Here is a 15,019-nt window from a genome sequence, read left to right on the forward strand (position 1 = left end):
TCTATGTGTGGTGTAGTGTCCGGGCTAGGGGTATCGTGTTGGGTGGTCATGTTTCGGGCCTGTGTGGTGAAGGATATGGGGGCTGATAACGCGCACAACTGTAGTGATCCAATGATGATCATGATGCAGGTCATCAGGCCCGTCTTCATTTTGTGTTTGTCTTCCTCTGTCTCCTGGTATATTCATATTTTCCTGGGGGTACAAGCATAATATTTATTATTATCTTGTTTAATATCTCGTTTGTCTGTCTGTTTCTCCTTAACATCAATTTCCCATTCAGAATTGTCACCATATGTGACTCCCTCATTCATTTTTTAAACCAACCATTTGGGAGACAAGACATCCGAGAAAGAAACTGTGTCACAGTGCGAGCAATCTCGCAGCCTGTGGTCGATGCACCGAGTGGGCGGACAATTTCTCCATCCAGTGTTGAGGTCGTTTTTTTTCTCCAGCAGCAAATTTGTTTCAACCAAGTCTTTGGACCTGTAAATAGTAGTTGGGTGTTAGCGACCGGCGAATCGCCTGAATGCAAATAAAAACTGTGGCAAAGTGCATTCTTTAAACCACACTATGAGAAGAACAGTAAAACCACACTATGAAAAGAACAGTAAAAGAGTTTTGAAAATATCTTTCCGAATGGGGTACGTACGAGCCGCGGCAGGGAAAGAATGGGTGGAATCCCCGGGTAGGGCGGTGACCAGTGCCGTTGCTCCACTACCCGAGCTTGGCTGACCAAATACATAGGGGGTCCTCAGGCAGGGCGGGGATAAGTGCTGTTACTCCGCTGCCTGGGTGACCTTACAAGAACGGAAAGAATTTGAATATATATGGACTTCCGACAAACCTGTTCCTTCAACTACCATGTGGCGTCAAAGGGGTAGTTATGACTGCATAAAGAATTTTGGGATGAGATCGACACACAAAGTAGTACAAGAGACAAACATTCAACATTTAAAAACAAACTAACAAAAAAGCAGGCAGGCTCCATCATTTGGACTGGGGTGTAACTAGCATATGGAGTCAGTGTAGTGTGACCGAAGAAGAGAGGAAGGAGGAGAGAAACAAAAATGAAGTGGCATTGCTGAGGTGTCCCTGCCATGAGAAGTGGCGGGTAAGCGATCACAGTTTGCATGGGGCAGCTTGGACCTTGTAGCTGCTGTGGGTGGTATTCTCTTTCATATCTGGGGGCTAGTCTAGATGGTGGTGGGGGTCTCCTGCAATCTCGGGCGAAGTGTCCTGACTGCCCACAGTTGTAACGTGACCCCTGGGGCACGTAAAGTGAAGCAGGTTCTCTGGTGTATTGCTCCCTTGGGTATGGTTCCCTGGGTGGGGGGTGGTGCTGTTGGTGTCGTTGCTGGTTCGGGGGGGGCATTGCATTCTCGCGCGTAATGTCCCTTCTGTCCACAATTGTAGCATCCCTGAGTTTTAGGGTGCTGCGTGTTACTTCTACCTTAATTTACCCATGCGGAGTCTTGATGTGTCCTTACTGGATTCATGTTTGCTTCTACCTTCTCCTGCTCTGTCTATTTATTTAGGGATTGTTCCCAAGCTCTAGATAGTCTCTTCAGAACCCACACTTCATTGTGTGCCGGGTCTGAGGGGTCATAATTTGCACATGCCTTTTGTCCTGCCTCTGTGGCGTGGGAGACTAGAATACGGGTCCATTTGGCCGTATTGTCTGCAGTTAAATGGGCGCGGGCTAAATCTCCAAATACTGCTGTGAAGTGTATCCAGAGACGTCCAGCAGATGCTCTCCTTTTTTCTGCCTACATTGGTTGAGTCCTTCTACGGGATCTCCTCTATTATAGCCAATTGCATCTAGGATGGCTGTCTTCATATCCTGGAGGCTACCTCCTCCTACATTTTGTGGGTCGGGAAGGGCTGAACTAACCGACGGGTCAAGGCTCATTACTACGAGTTTCACTACTTCCTGCTTGTCCAGACCTTACATGACGGTCTGTTGTCTAACTTGTTCAAAGAAATGGTGTGGGTCTGATGTGGGGTGAAAGGTTTATATTTTATCATGGGCATCCCTTAACTGGGTTATGGTTAGTGGGGTGGTGTACACGAAATCGGGTTGGTCTTCTGTCAGTACTCTGCGCTGCGTGGTGACTGGATTCATAGGGTTGGGTGCTGCCTGTGCAGTTGGTGGTGTGGGTGCTTTCCTTTTCGGGGCCTGGGGGGCTCTATTCTGAATTTCTGCCTTGTTTACCTATCGATGGGCAGTTTCACTAGGTTCCTGCCAATCGGTGTCCTCGGTGTCCTGTTTCCTCTCTTACCGAGACCGCGTGTTGCGTGTCTTGGTAGGCCTTTTCATACTGTGACTGAAAGCTACTTAGGTGAGCGAGACAAGATTGGTGTGCCCGTTTGACATCAGCCATCTCCTTGTCCTTCGCCGCTAGCTGCTCTCGGAGTTGCTCGTTTACTTTTTTGCATTCGCTAACGTTTCCCTCATTCCTCTTCTCTTTCTCTTCAAGCTGTCTGCAGAGCGTCCTCACGACCTCCTCTGTGCCTCGCAATTGTGCCAAACAGGACACAATTGCCATCGGTTTACGGACTCTGCCAAAATTCTTTTTATGGATCTTGGTCAGGCTATCCCACCAAGTTTGTCCTATACTACCAGGACCTGTCTCTTCATTTGCACAAAACTCAGACCATCGGGGCCATCCTTTCCCCTTTAGGTACTTCCTAATTTCCTCTTCCCATATGGGACACTGTTCTGCTCTATCGGTCGCTGTGACCTCAGATTCCTGTGGGTACATAAGGCATTCCATTGCCTTCATTGCCATCTCTACCGTACTCTCTGTATCTCTACTGTGAATTTGGGACAGGGGGGAATAAAGCGGTGATGCAAACAGCGTATGGCTTAAGCTATTTTCCGGTTCACACAACTCCCGAAAGTTTCATGCAACAAAATCTATCGAGTTTACCTTGTATCCCTTGTTAGTACATATGCAAATTACTACACACTTCCGAATCTTGGAGATTTGATCGATACTGGTCTTACACTTGTGGTTTGTTTTCCTTATCCAATTGGATTTCTAATTCAAATGTTTTCTGGGTTCTCTCGGAGTGACAAAATCACTTCTGGGTCGAGTCCCGTCAAAGGTCGCTAATAAATGTTGCTATCTTTACTTGCTATAAATATGGCAGTCAATAAGTTGCCCTTCTTTTATCTAGATATTGATATAACATGCATTCAAAGTCGCCAGGTATTAAATGATACAGTCACAAGGTTCAACCAGGTATCGATCAAAGAGCCAAACAACCAGTTAGTTAGTTCAAGATCAATGGTACTTTATTTACACACAAGATTAATTTACACATGCAACATAAACATTACGGGCTAAACTACACCTAACAACTATGACAACCTGTACTTAACTTCAGGCACCCAGCTTAGGTCAGAGGAACAGTGGCCTTTGTTTGAATCTGGATCGGCTGGATCTGGAGAAGTAACTGCGGTTCGGCTAGGATCATCCATCTGGTAGCGAGCGTTGAACTTGAATTTGCTTCTGGTGGTGCTGCAGTTGACGATGGACGTTGTCGGAGCGCCAGGTTCAAAAGAGATCGAACACATGGCAGTGTCTCTCTTTATCCTTGGGGAGTTTCGCTCTCTTTTGGGCGGTCCTTAGGTTTGGACCCAATTAATTGGGCAGTTCTCGATCACTGCCTTTGATCTGAGCCAATAAAGGGGCGGGTGCCTTGATGGCTGGGCATGTCCTAAGCGGTCATTGACCCTGCTGTTTATGCTTCCTGAGTAAAGGGAGTGGCGCCGATGTGTCTGGAATTGTATCGGTTACCTGAGTATCCGTCCTTTGTCTTACGGAGATGGGCCATTAAAATGCTAATCGGTTGGGGGTTTCGATGCTGTCTGGATTCTCTGCTCATGAATATACATGCAGGCTCTGTGCCTGCGTGAATCTTACATTGTCCATATTTCCCTTTAGGCTTTGCGAACATCCATGTTTCTTGTTGTAAGTGGCCATCCCAGATGGCTACAAGGACCTCCATATAAACGCAGTCAATATTTGTACACTTTCCCACTGAATTCAATGCCTTAATCTCTTTTCTGATCTATTAAAATATTATTTTTGGATGTTTTATGGTTTTACCTATTTTGTGGAGCTCATTAACTTTAAAAAATATATATTTTTGATGGTATGTTAGGCTGGGGTTGAGAGACCATGAGGACAAAGAGTTGCTCAACCATGATTAAATGGAGGTTTCATCACATGACTTGACCCCGGGCTCCAGCCATTGGCTGGCCGACACATCCATCCTTGTGGCGCATCGCCTTCCTACGCCCACCAAAAATAAAATGCTGGGAAGTCTCAGCAGGTCTGGCAGCATCTGTAGGGAGAGAAAAGAGCTAACGTTCCGAGTCCAGATGACCCTTTATCAAAGCCAATTGGAAAGGAAAAAAATGTATTGACCAATTGAATGGTGGATGACTGTCAGCCAAATCGGCTCACCCCCCACCCTCCCCATTTAAAAAAGACCTAGTAAAGAGAAATAGGATTCGGATTACGGGTAATATCTGGTAAAGGGAAATAGGGTTAGGGCTACAGTACTATCTGGTAAAGAGGGGCAGGGTTGGCAAACCAAGAGGACAATTTTAACCTTTCCTGCCCTGTGAAAACTGGGCAGGTGATCAGTAAAAGATTCTCAGGGCACCTTCTGTCCTGGAATTGCCGGATGCTGAATTTATCCTGCTCAGCTGAGCAGGCGGCAAGGACACCTACCCAAAGCCAATCAGGGGTCCTTCTTTACAATTGCGTGACAAACACAATGAGGCCATCAGGATTGCGGCCTCAATATTAATCAGCAGCCTGAGTGAGAGGAAGTGCTGGGAGTTGCTTGGCAGACCAATGAAACAGCAATTTGTTTTTGACTTTTCTGTAAGGGGCTCCTCCAGGCGGATAACAAAATATTGGATCCTCCCCCACCCCCTGTTTTGTTACCTGTGTGGTAGGTAACATGTGCTACTCAATCCTTGGTTAGTGATGAGGTCTTCTGAATCTCGATGAAGAAGATTCGAACTCGTCCAGTAGTAACAAAAGGTTTATTGAGTAACTACAACAATATTTACATGAGTTCTTTACTTTAACTTTGATACTAGTGATAAGGTTAACAAGATCTAACTACGGTAACTAGACGTAACTCCACTAGCCATCTAAACTAGTCTGCTATTGCTTTGATCACAGTGCACCCAAGAGAGATAGAGAGACCCAATGTGGCTGCCTTTTATACCCCCGGTGGTCCGGCTCTCTAGTGATCAGGTGGTGCTAATGATTACACATTAACCCCTTGTGTACATGCACATACAGAGGTCACTGCACCCCCATTACTCTGCTGCAGACTCGCACCTCTTTCCAGATCACGAGACCTATGTGGGATTGCTCCTGGAAGCTGATCCTGCCACTTGCCCACTTCTGCCGTGTGTTTTTCCCCTGCCCAGTTCTTAGGAATTCTGATGGGGGTGGTGGTGGATTTAAATCAGCAAGGGGTGTTAAAATGGTGGCACACCTTGAGCCTCATTTCTAAAGCAGTAAGTGAATTTCTAACTCACATTGCAACTCATCCACTTAAAGCTAGCTCGGAGTTAAAATTGGGGCACTCTGACCACTCCAGGTGGGGTACACCAGAAGCAGATGAAAAGCTTCCTAACCTCAGAAAAACATGTGCTATGGTAACTGTTTAAATTACCTGATATGAAATAATAAAAATGGCTCAGAACCATTTTAAAATGTGGAAGTTTATTGCTTGAAATCAACACAACCGCTAAATAAAAACCGAGTGAGTCATGGGGGCTGTTTTTGGTAGGAGGAATGTTCCTGATTCCGTAGGGATGGGTTTTGAGTCGGGACCAGAGGATTATCAAAGTTACAGAGACAGGGTCAATGACCGAGCTATTCCCAGAGACGTGTGAATACAGCACATTCAACCCTCTCAGCGAAGGGGGGTAGCCTTTCTGTATAATTAAATGCCCAATTGTGGGATGATTGGGTACGCTGCCAGAGAGGGCATCCACTCGACGAGGGCCAATCCCAGTAAATGCCTGGAGGCAGCTTGCCAGTGACTAGCCCGGGGGAACCTGAGAGGCCTCCTCTTTTAACCACCCCACATCCCTCCCCCACAACCCAGTCTCGCAGCTGTGACCACCATTTATGTTTTTTTAAATTCATTTTGACGGTACAGGGCTTGGTTGGCTTGGCCAGCATTTGTTTCCTCTCCCTAACTTCCCTTGAGAAGGTGGTGGTGAGCTGCCTTCTTGAACTGCTGCAGTCCATGTGTTGTTGATACTGATGCGACCATCAATTCACTCGAAGACACGTGGAGAAGTAAACGGTGGTTTTAATCAGCTTAGCACTGAGCCTGCCTGTGACCGGTACAACACTGAAGGCGACCGCGCAGGTCAGCAGCTCTTATACTTCCTGTAAAGGGGGTGGAGCCATGGGCAGAGCCCATACATGCCCCAACATATCCCCTGTGGGTGAAGCCACACAATGGGCCACAGGTAGAGCCCACAGGGTTAATAACATAACACAGTGCACTGGTGAACGATCAGTAATTATACATTCACCACATTCACCCCCTGTTTAAAAATGAAGTCTGGCGGGGGTGACGGGCTCATAGATTCAGTCGGTCCGGTGCCCGGATCGTACGTTGCGACCGCCGAAGCACTGGTGTTGCAGCCGCTTCGGGTGGCTGTGGAAGTGGGTCCGGAACGAGGTCTACGCGCGACACGTCTTCACCACTCGCCGCCAGCGCCCCGGGAAGTCGCTACATGATTACTTATGTGACCTCAAAGCCCTCGCGCGCAACTGAAACTACCAGGCCGTTACGGCCACTCAGCACATGGAGCTCGCCGTCCGAGACGTTTACGTGGCAGGGGTCCGATCGAACTATGTGAGACTGCGCCTGCTCGAAAAAGGGTCCCAGGACCTGGGCAACACGGTAAAACTGGCTACCTCTCTGGAGGTCGCTTTTCAGAGCCTTACTGCGTTCCCGGCTGACCACGCGACCCCCTCGTGGGCCCCCAACCCGAGACTACCCCAGGCTTGTGCCGCGCGGCCGCCTGCCCATCATGGGGGGGCTACCTGCTACTTTTGCGGCCAGTCCCAACACCCCCGACTGCACTGCCCGGCCCGCAACGTGAACTGCAGCAGCTGCGGGCGAAAAGGACATTTCGCCATGGTCTGCCTGGCCAGGTCTAAGAACTCGAGCTCACAGACCCGATCCACAGACTCACAGGCCCGCAGACCCCGCAAGGTGGCAGCGTGTCTGCCGGCTCCGCCTCCGCATAACATGTGCGACTCATGGGGCTGCCATCTTGGCCATTCTCCCCCACGCGACCGGCCACGTGCGATCCATGGGGGCCGCCATCTTGGACGCCATCTTCCTCACCGCCTGCCACGCTCGATCAACGGGGGCCGCCATCTTGGCCGTCATCTGCTACGCCGCTCGAAGCGTACGACCTACACGGACAGCCATCGCGGGGCCGCCCCAGCACCTCCGATCACGCCGCCGGCTACCCACACCTCAGCGCGGTCACCCTGGACCAGTCGCGACCTAAGCACCTCCGGAGCTCCATGATGGCCGTCCGGGTTAACGGGTATGAGAGACCTTTGCCTTTTCGACTCCGGGAGCACAGAGAGCTTCATTCACCGGGACATGGTAAGCCGCTGCTCGCTCCCAATATTCCCGACGCAACAAACCATATCCCTCGCCTCTGGGTCGCATTCGGTGCACTACTGCAACCCTAGCGATACAGGGCGCTGAGTACGCTCATTTTCAACTATATGTGATCCCAGACCTCTGCGCTCCTCTCCTTTTGGGATTCGACTTCCAGTGCAACCTCAGGAGCCTAACTCTTAAGTTCGGGGGGCCCCTGCCCCCGCTCACCATATGCAGCCTCGCGACCCAAAAAATCGACACCCCCCCCTCCCCCCTTCGCAAACCTCACCGCCGATTGCAAGCCAGTAGCCACCAGAAGCAGACGGTATAGCATGCAGGACAGGACGTTCATTAGGTCCAAAGTCCAGCGTCTCTTGCAGGAGGGGGGTCATAGAAGCCAGCAATAGCCCCTGGAGAGCTCATGTGGTGGTCGTCAAGACTGGGGATGGTGGTTTATTACAGCCAGACCATTAACCGGTTTACGCAACTCAGTGCGTACCCCCTTCCCCGGATTGCAGACATGGTAAATCAGATCGCGCACTACCGCGTGTTCTCCACGGTGGATCTGAAGTCTGCATACCACCAGCTCCCAATCCGCCCGGAGGACCGCCACTACACGGCGTTTGAGGCAGACGGCCGCCTTTTCCATTTCCTCCGTGTCTCTTTTGGCGTCACGAACGGGGTTTCGGTGTTCCAACGAGCGATGGACCGAATGGTGGACCAGTACGGGCTGCGGGCCACGTTTCCGTACTTGGACAACGTCACCATCTGCGGCCATGATCAGCAGGACCACGACGCCAACCTCCACCGATTTCTCCAAACCGTCCAAAAACTCAACCTCACCTACAACAAGGAGAAATGCGTTTTCCGCACAACCAGGCTCGCCATCCTCGGCTACGTCGTGGAAAACAGGGTCCTAGGGCCTGATCCTGACAGTATGCGCCCCCTCCTACAACTCCCTCTCCCTCACTGCCCCAAGGCCCTGAAGAGGTGCCTTGGATTTTTCTCATATTATGCCCAGTGGGTCCCCCCGTATGCGGACAAAGCCCGCCCACTATTTAAGGCCACCCTCTTTCCACTGGCAGCTGAGGCTCGCCAGGCCTTCAACTACATCAAGGCGGTCATCGCCAAAGCTGCGATGCGCGCGGTGGACGAGTCCGTCTCCTTCCAGGTGGAGAGCGACGCCTCAGAGGTCGCTCTCGCCGCCACCCTCAACCGGTAGCGTCCACTCTATTAGGCAGACCGGTAGCGTTTTTTTCACGCACCCTCACCACCTCCGAAGTTCGACACTCCTCGGTCGAAAAAGAAGCCCAAGCCATCGTGGAAGCCGTGCGGCACTGGAGGCACTACCTCGCTGGTAGGAGGTTTACCCTCGTCACCGACCAACGATCGGTTGCCTTCATGTTTGACAATACGCAGCAGGGCAAGATCAAGAATGATAAGATCTTGAGGTGGAGAATCAAACTCTCCATCTATAACTACATATCGTCCTGGGAAACTCATCGAGCCCCCAGATACCCTGTCCCGCGGCATATGCGCCAGCGCGCAAGATGACCGACTACAGTCTATCCACGATGACCTCTGCCACCCGGGGGTCACCCGGCTCGTCCATTACATCAAGACCCGCAACCTGCCATACTCCACCGAGGAGGTCAGAGCTATAACCAGAGACTGCCAAATCTGTGGAACACCGAAACCCCGTTCGTGACGCCAAAAGAGACACGGAGGAAATGGAAAAGGCGGCCGTCTGCCTCAAACGCCGTGTTGTGGCGGTCCTCCGGGCGGATTGGGAGCTGGTGGTATGCAGACTTCAGATCCACCATGGAGACCACGCGGTAGTGCGCGATCTGATTTACCATGTCTGCAATCCGGGGAAGGGGGTACGCACTGAGTTGCGTAAACCGGTTAATGGTCTGGCTGTAATAAACCACCATCCCCAGTCTTGACGACCACCACATGAGCTCTCCAGGGGTTATTGCTGGCTTCTATGACCCCCCTCCCGCAAGAGACGCTGGGCCTCGGACCTAATGAACGTCCTGTCCTGCACGCTATACCGCCTGCTTCTGGTGGCTACTGGCTTGCAATCGGCGGTGAGGTTTGCGAAGGGGGGAGGGGGGGGGTGTCGATTTTTTGGGTCGCGAGGCTGCATATGGTGAGCGGGGGCAGGGGCCCCCCGAACTTAAGAGTTAGGCTCCTGAGGTTGCACTGGAAGTCGAATCCCAAAAGGAGAGGAGCGCAGAGGTCTGGGATCACATATAGTTGAAAATGAGCGTACTCAGCGCCCTGTATCGCTAGGGTTGCAGTAGTGCACCGAATGCGACCCAGAGGCGAGGGATATGGTTTGTTGCGTCGGGAATATTGGGAGCGAGCAGCGGCTTACCATGTCCCGGTGAATGAAGCTCTCTGTGCTCCCGGAGTCGAAAAGGCAAAGGTCTCTCATACCCGTTAACCCGGACGGCCATCATGGAGCTCCGGAGGTGCTTAGGTCGCGACTGGTCCAGGGTGACCGCGCTGAGGTGTGGGTAGCCGGCGGCGTGATCGGAGGCGCTGGGGCGGCCCCGCGATGGCTGTCCGTGTAGGTCGTACGCTTCGAGCGGCGTAGCAGATGACGGCCAAGATGGCGGCCCCCGTTGATCGAGCGTGGCAGGCGGTGAGGAAGATGGCGTCCAAGATGGCGGCCCCCATGGATCGCACGTGGCCGGTCGCGTGGGGGAGGATGGCCAAGATGGCAGCCCCATGAGTCGCACATGTTCTGCGGAGGCGGAGGCGGCAGACACGCTGCCACCTTGCGGGGTCTGGGGCCTGTGAGTCTGTGGATCGGGTCTGTGAGCTCGAGTTCTTAGACCTGGCCAGGCAGACCTTGGCGAAGTATCCTTTTCGCCCGCAGCTGCTGCAGTTCGCGTTGCGGGCCGGGCAGTGCAGTCGGGGTTGTTGGGACTGGCCGCAAGAGTAGCAGGTAGCCCCCCATGATGGGCAGGCGGCCGCGCGGCACAAGCCTGGGGTAGTCTCGGGTGGGGGCCCACGAGGGGGTCGCATGATCGGCCGGGAATGCGGTAAGGCTCTGAAACGCGACCTCCAGAGAGGTAGCCAATTTCATCGTGTCGTCCAGGTCCTGGGACCCTTTTTTGAGCAGGCGCTGTCTCACATAGTTCGATCGGACCCCTGCCACGTAAACGTCTCGGACGGCAAGCTCCATGTGCTGAGTGGCTGTAACGGCCTGGTAGTTACAGTTGCGCGCGAGGGCTTTGAGGTCACGTTGGTAATCATCTAGCGACTCCCCGGGGCGCTGCCGGCGAGTGGTGAAGACGTGTCGCGCGTAGACCTCGTTCACAGGCCGCACATAGAGGCCTTTGAGTAGTGCGAGGGCCTCTGTATAGGAAACGGCTTCGTCGAGCTGGACAGAAATGTGATGGCTCACCCGTGCGTGGAGGAGGCTCAGCTTCTGTTCGTCAGTGACGGATGGCGTAGACGACGCGGCGAGATAGGCCTTGAAGCATCGAAGCCAATGTGAAAAAAATTATTTCGCCTCCGCGGCCTGTGGATCGAGTTCCAGTCTGTCAGGTTTGAGGGCTGATTCCATAGTAGTATTTTAAGCTGATTAAATTGATGCGACCATCAATTCACTCGAAGACACGTGGAGAAGTAAACAGTGGTTTTAATCAGCTTAGAACTGAGCCTGCCTGTGACCGGTACAATACTGAATGCGGCCCTGCAGGTCAGCAGCTCTTATACTTCCTGTAAAGGGGGTGGAGCCATGGGCAGAGCCTGTACATGCCCCAACATATCCCCCTGTGGGTGAAGCCACACAATGGGCCATAGGTAGAGCCCACAGGGTTAATAACATAACACAGTGCACTGGTGAATTATCAGTAATTATACATTCACCACAGATACACCCACTGCTATTCGGTCACCCACTGCCATTTGGGAAGGAGTTCCCGGATTTTCACCCAGCGACAGTGAAAGAACTGTGATATATTTCCAAGTCAGGATTATTAAGGTTAATACCCCCTCAGAGGATTCCTCAAGATGGAGGTGCTTGCGTCTTCCCCCTCAGACCGTGGCAGCGCCGCCCCCTCTGGCAATTGGCTTCTCATTCCACTGAATGGGCTGCAGGAATCTGCCCTCTGTCCTGAATTGGACAGTGGACTTAGAGATGGCCACTTTATTCCCTAACTCTGGGAGAATCTCCCAGGTGGGTACCAAGGCGCAATCTAATGGCCGTGTGTGTTGCACGGGGTGCAAAACCGAGTGAGCCGGTTAGATCGTGGGAGAAGCCAAAGTGGGAAGCTGTGCCGGGCTGCTATTGGTTCCCGATCTAACCAGCACGTTCCCGTTGGCGAGATCCAGATCACACCATGATGTGGCGCAAAACCAGTAGTCACCAATTAAGGCCAAACTCCATTTCATTACCGGGAAGGACCACTATCGAACGGCCTTCCGTGATCTAACCGGCTCCCCTGTGAGCGGTCACGCGGGCGCCCTTTAGCAGACCTACTTAAAAACATGAAGCTAACGCAAAGGCTGCTGTGGGGATCGGAGGAGGTGAGTAGCCATCTTGGAAATCAGGCAATCAGCCTGGGGGCAACTGGGCTGCTGCCCTAGTGCTCAGGGTAGATGAGGGAGCCCCCGGGGGGGACAGGACCGGTCCGGGGGGTGGGGGGGGGGGTGGGGGGTCAGCCACCATCAGTGGGTGGTCACACCTGGGCTGGGAAGGTGTGTGTAAATGGCTCAGCGCCCATGGGTCTGACATGCCAACCCTCCCTGGATCGTGTATGCCCATAACAGGGGCATCTTCAGCTGCTGTCTGCCCATCCCACAGTGTCCCATTGTGGTACCATGGTGAAGGTCACTTTAGCTCCCACTGACCATGCCAGCCTCTAGCCACACAGCTGAAGACTATCGCTAATAGGGAATTGGCAATTTTAGTAATGTGAGCACTTCACAGCTCCCAAGTGGATTCCCATGGGTAGACGTGTCATGTCACAGGCGAGTGTTACTGCCTGGCACCTCAATCAGACCGTGAGGCCTGGACACTTTGCCTGAACACTGGAGACATCAACACCACAGAGGCAGACCACAGAGTGGGTCTGCACGGTGACATGGCTGCGTGCTGTCTGGGGTTTGCTCTGCGGGATCGGTTTAAGTGCTGCTCCCCCTCATTAGCGGGGAGCTGACAGACACAGTCGAGGAGAATCAGCTGGCGGGACAGTCATTTCCTACGTGCAGATAGTGTGGCATCATTACCTGCCCTAATTGGCGTTAGATATCGGTGGCTGTCTAGCCGGGTCAGCCATTGGGAAGTGCCCGGCATTTCCCGCTCACTACCACACTTAGAAGCTTTTCCGTTAGATCACGGACACTCTGAGCAGGGAAAGGGCCTGAAAATGGTCCCAATTCATACTCATTGCCCAAGAGTAGAAGATCCAGTTGATCATCAAAAAGCATTTGAGAGGCCTGGGCTATTTGAATTAGCAGTGACCATTGTGTCATAAGGACAGACACCTAGTTGGCAGACAGGAAGCAGAGAGTGGGAATAAACGGGTTATTTTCAGAGTGGCAGGCAGTGACTAGTGGGGTACCGCCAAGTTCAGTGCTGGGGCCCCAACTGTTCACAATGTACATTAATGATTTGGACAAAGGAATTCCATGCAATATCTCCAAATTTCCAGCCGACACTAAGCTGGGTGTCAGTGTGCGCTGTGAGGAGGATGCAAAGAGGCTGCAGGGTGACTTGGACAGGCTGGCTGAGTGGGCAAATACTTGGCAAGTGCAATATAATGTGGGTAAATGTGAGGTTATCCACTTTGGTGACAAAAACAGGAAGGCAGATTATTATCTGAATGGAAAAGGGGAAGCGCAACGAGGCCTGGGTGTCATGGTGGAACAGTCACTGAAAGTCAGCATATCGGTACAACAGGCAGTGAGGCAAGCTAATGGCATGCTGGCCTACATAGTGAGAGGATTTGAGTATAGGAGTAGGAATGTCTTGCTGCAGGTATCCAGGGCCTTGATGAGGCCACACCTTGAGTATTGTGTGCAGTTTTGGTCTCCTAGTTTGAGGAAGGACATTCTTGCTATTGAGGGTGTCCAGCGAAGGTTCACCAGACTAACTCCCGGGATGGCAGGACTGACGCATGAAGAAAGACTGGATCGACTGGGCTTGTATTCACTGGAGTTTAGAAAAATGAGAGGCAATCTCATAGAAACATATAAAATCCTGATGTGACTGGATAGCCTAGATGCAGGAAGAATGTTTCTGATGTTGGGGACGTCCAGAACTAGGGGTCACAGCCTAAGAATAAGAGGTGAGCCATACAGGACTGAGATGAGGAAGAACTTCTTCTCTCGGAGAGTTGTAAACTTGTGGTATTCGCCACACAGAAAGCTGTTGGGGCCAGTTTGTTGGATATATTCAAGAGGGATTTGGACATGACCCTTGCGGCTAAAGGGATCTAGGGATATGGAGAGAAAGCGAGAGTGGGATACTGAATTTGCCTGATCAGCCATGATCATATTGAATGGTGGTGCAACCTATTTCCTATGTTTTATTAGGTTAGTGTGGAGTTTGGCTCCTTTATGGGGTGATCTGCCAAGAGGGTCACATGACCCGCGTAACCAGTCAGCGACCAGGGTGGGAGATCACCCTAGCAAGTGTGGGGTTCTGTATCAGTTCGAACCTGGGAGCTGTCTTGCAGCCATGTGGCTGCAAGCCTCTGCATTGTAGATATATTTACCAAACTGTTGAACGGAAAGCATCACATTGGCGACGAGGATAAAAAAAGCAGTGCCAAGATACTGAGTATTAAGTCACGCTGATGTTTAGTTCGAGCTGAGAAACAGAAGGTTGTTTGCAGATATTCAGACGGACAGATCCTTTTGATGCCTCTGTGGAGAATTAGACACAATGTATTGAATGTTTTTCAGGCTAATTAAATAGAAGAGGAGGGGAAGGAAGGGTAATCTTTCTGAGTGTGTCTGGGATCCAGAACTACAATTTAATATGCAGCCTCACATCTCTAAATGTGCCTGACTCCAAGACATTCACTGAGTTAGTTGGATTGGTGAAAACACGTTACCACCCTAAGCTATCGGTAATATTGCAGCAATTTAAGTTTAACCCAACCAACTTATATTCGTTAAGTTAAGACAGATCGCGGAGCGCTGCAACTGCTGAACCACTCTCAACGTTATGCTGCATTTGGTCTGCAGGGTAAATAATGAGGCCATCCAAAGGAACTTATTTGCAGAGGCAGATATAAATTTTAAGAAGCTGCTGGAGATAGCTTTGGCGATGGAGAGCATTGAGTAGGGAAGACAGGAGCTTCAGAGTGTACAA

Source organism: Scyliorhinus torazame, chromosome 13 (assembly GCF_047496885.1).
Source record: "Scyliorhinus torazame isolate Kashiwa2021f chromosome 13, sScyTor2.1, whole genome shotgun sequence".
NCBI lineage: Eukaryota > Metazoa > Chordata > Chondrichthyes > Carcharhiniformes > Scyliorhinidae > Scyliorhinus > Scyliorhinus torazame.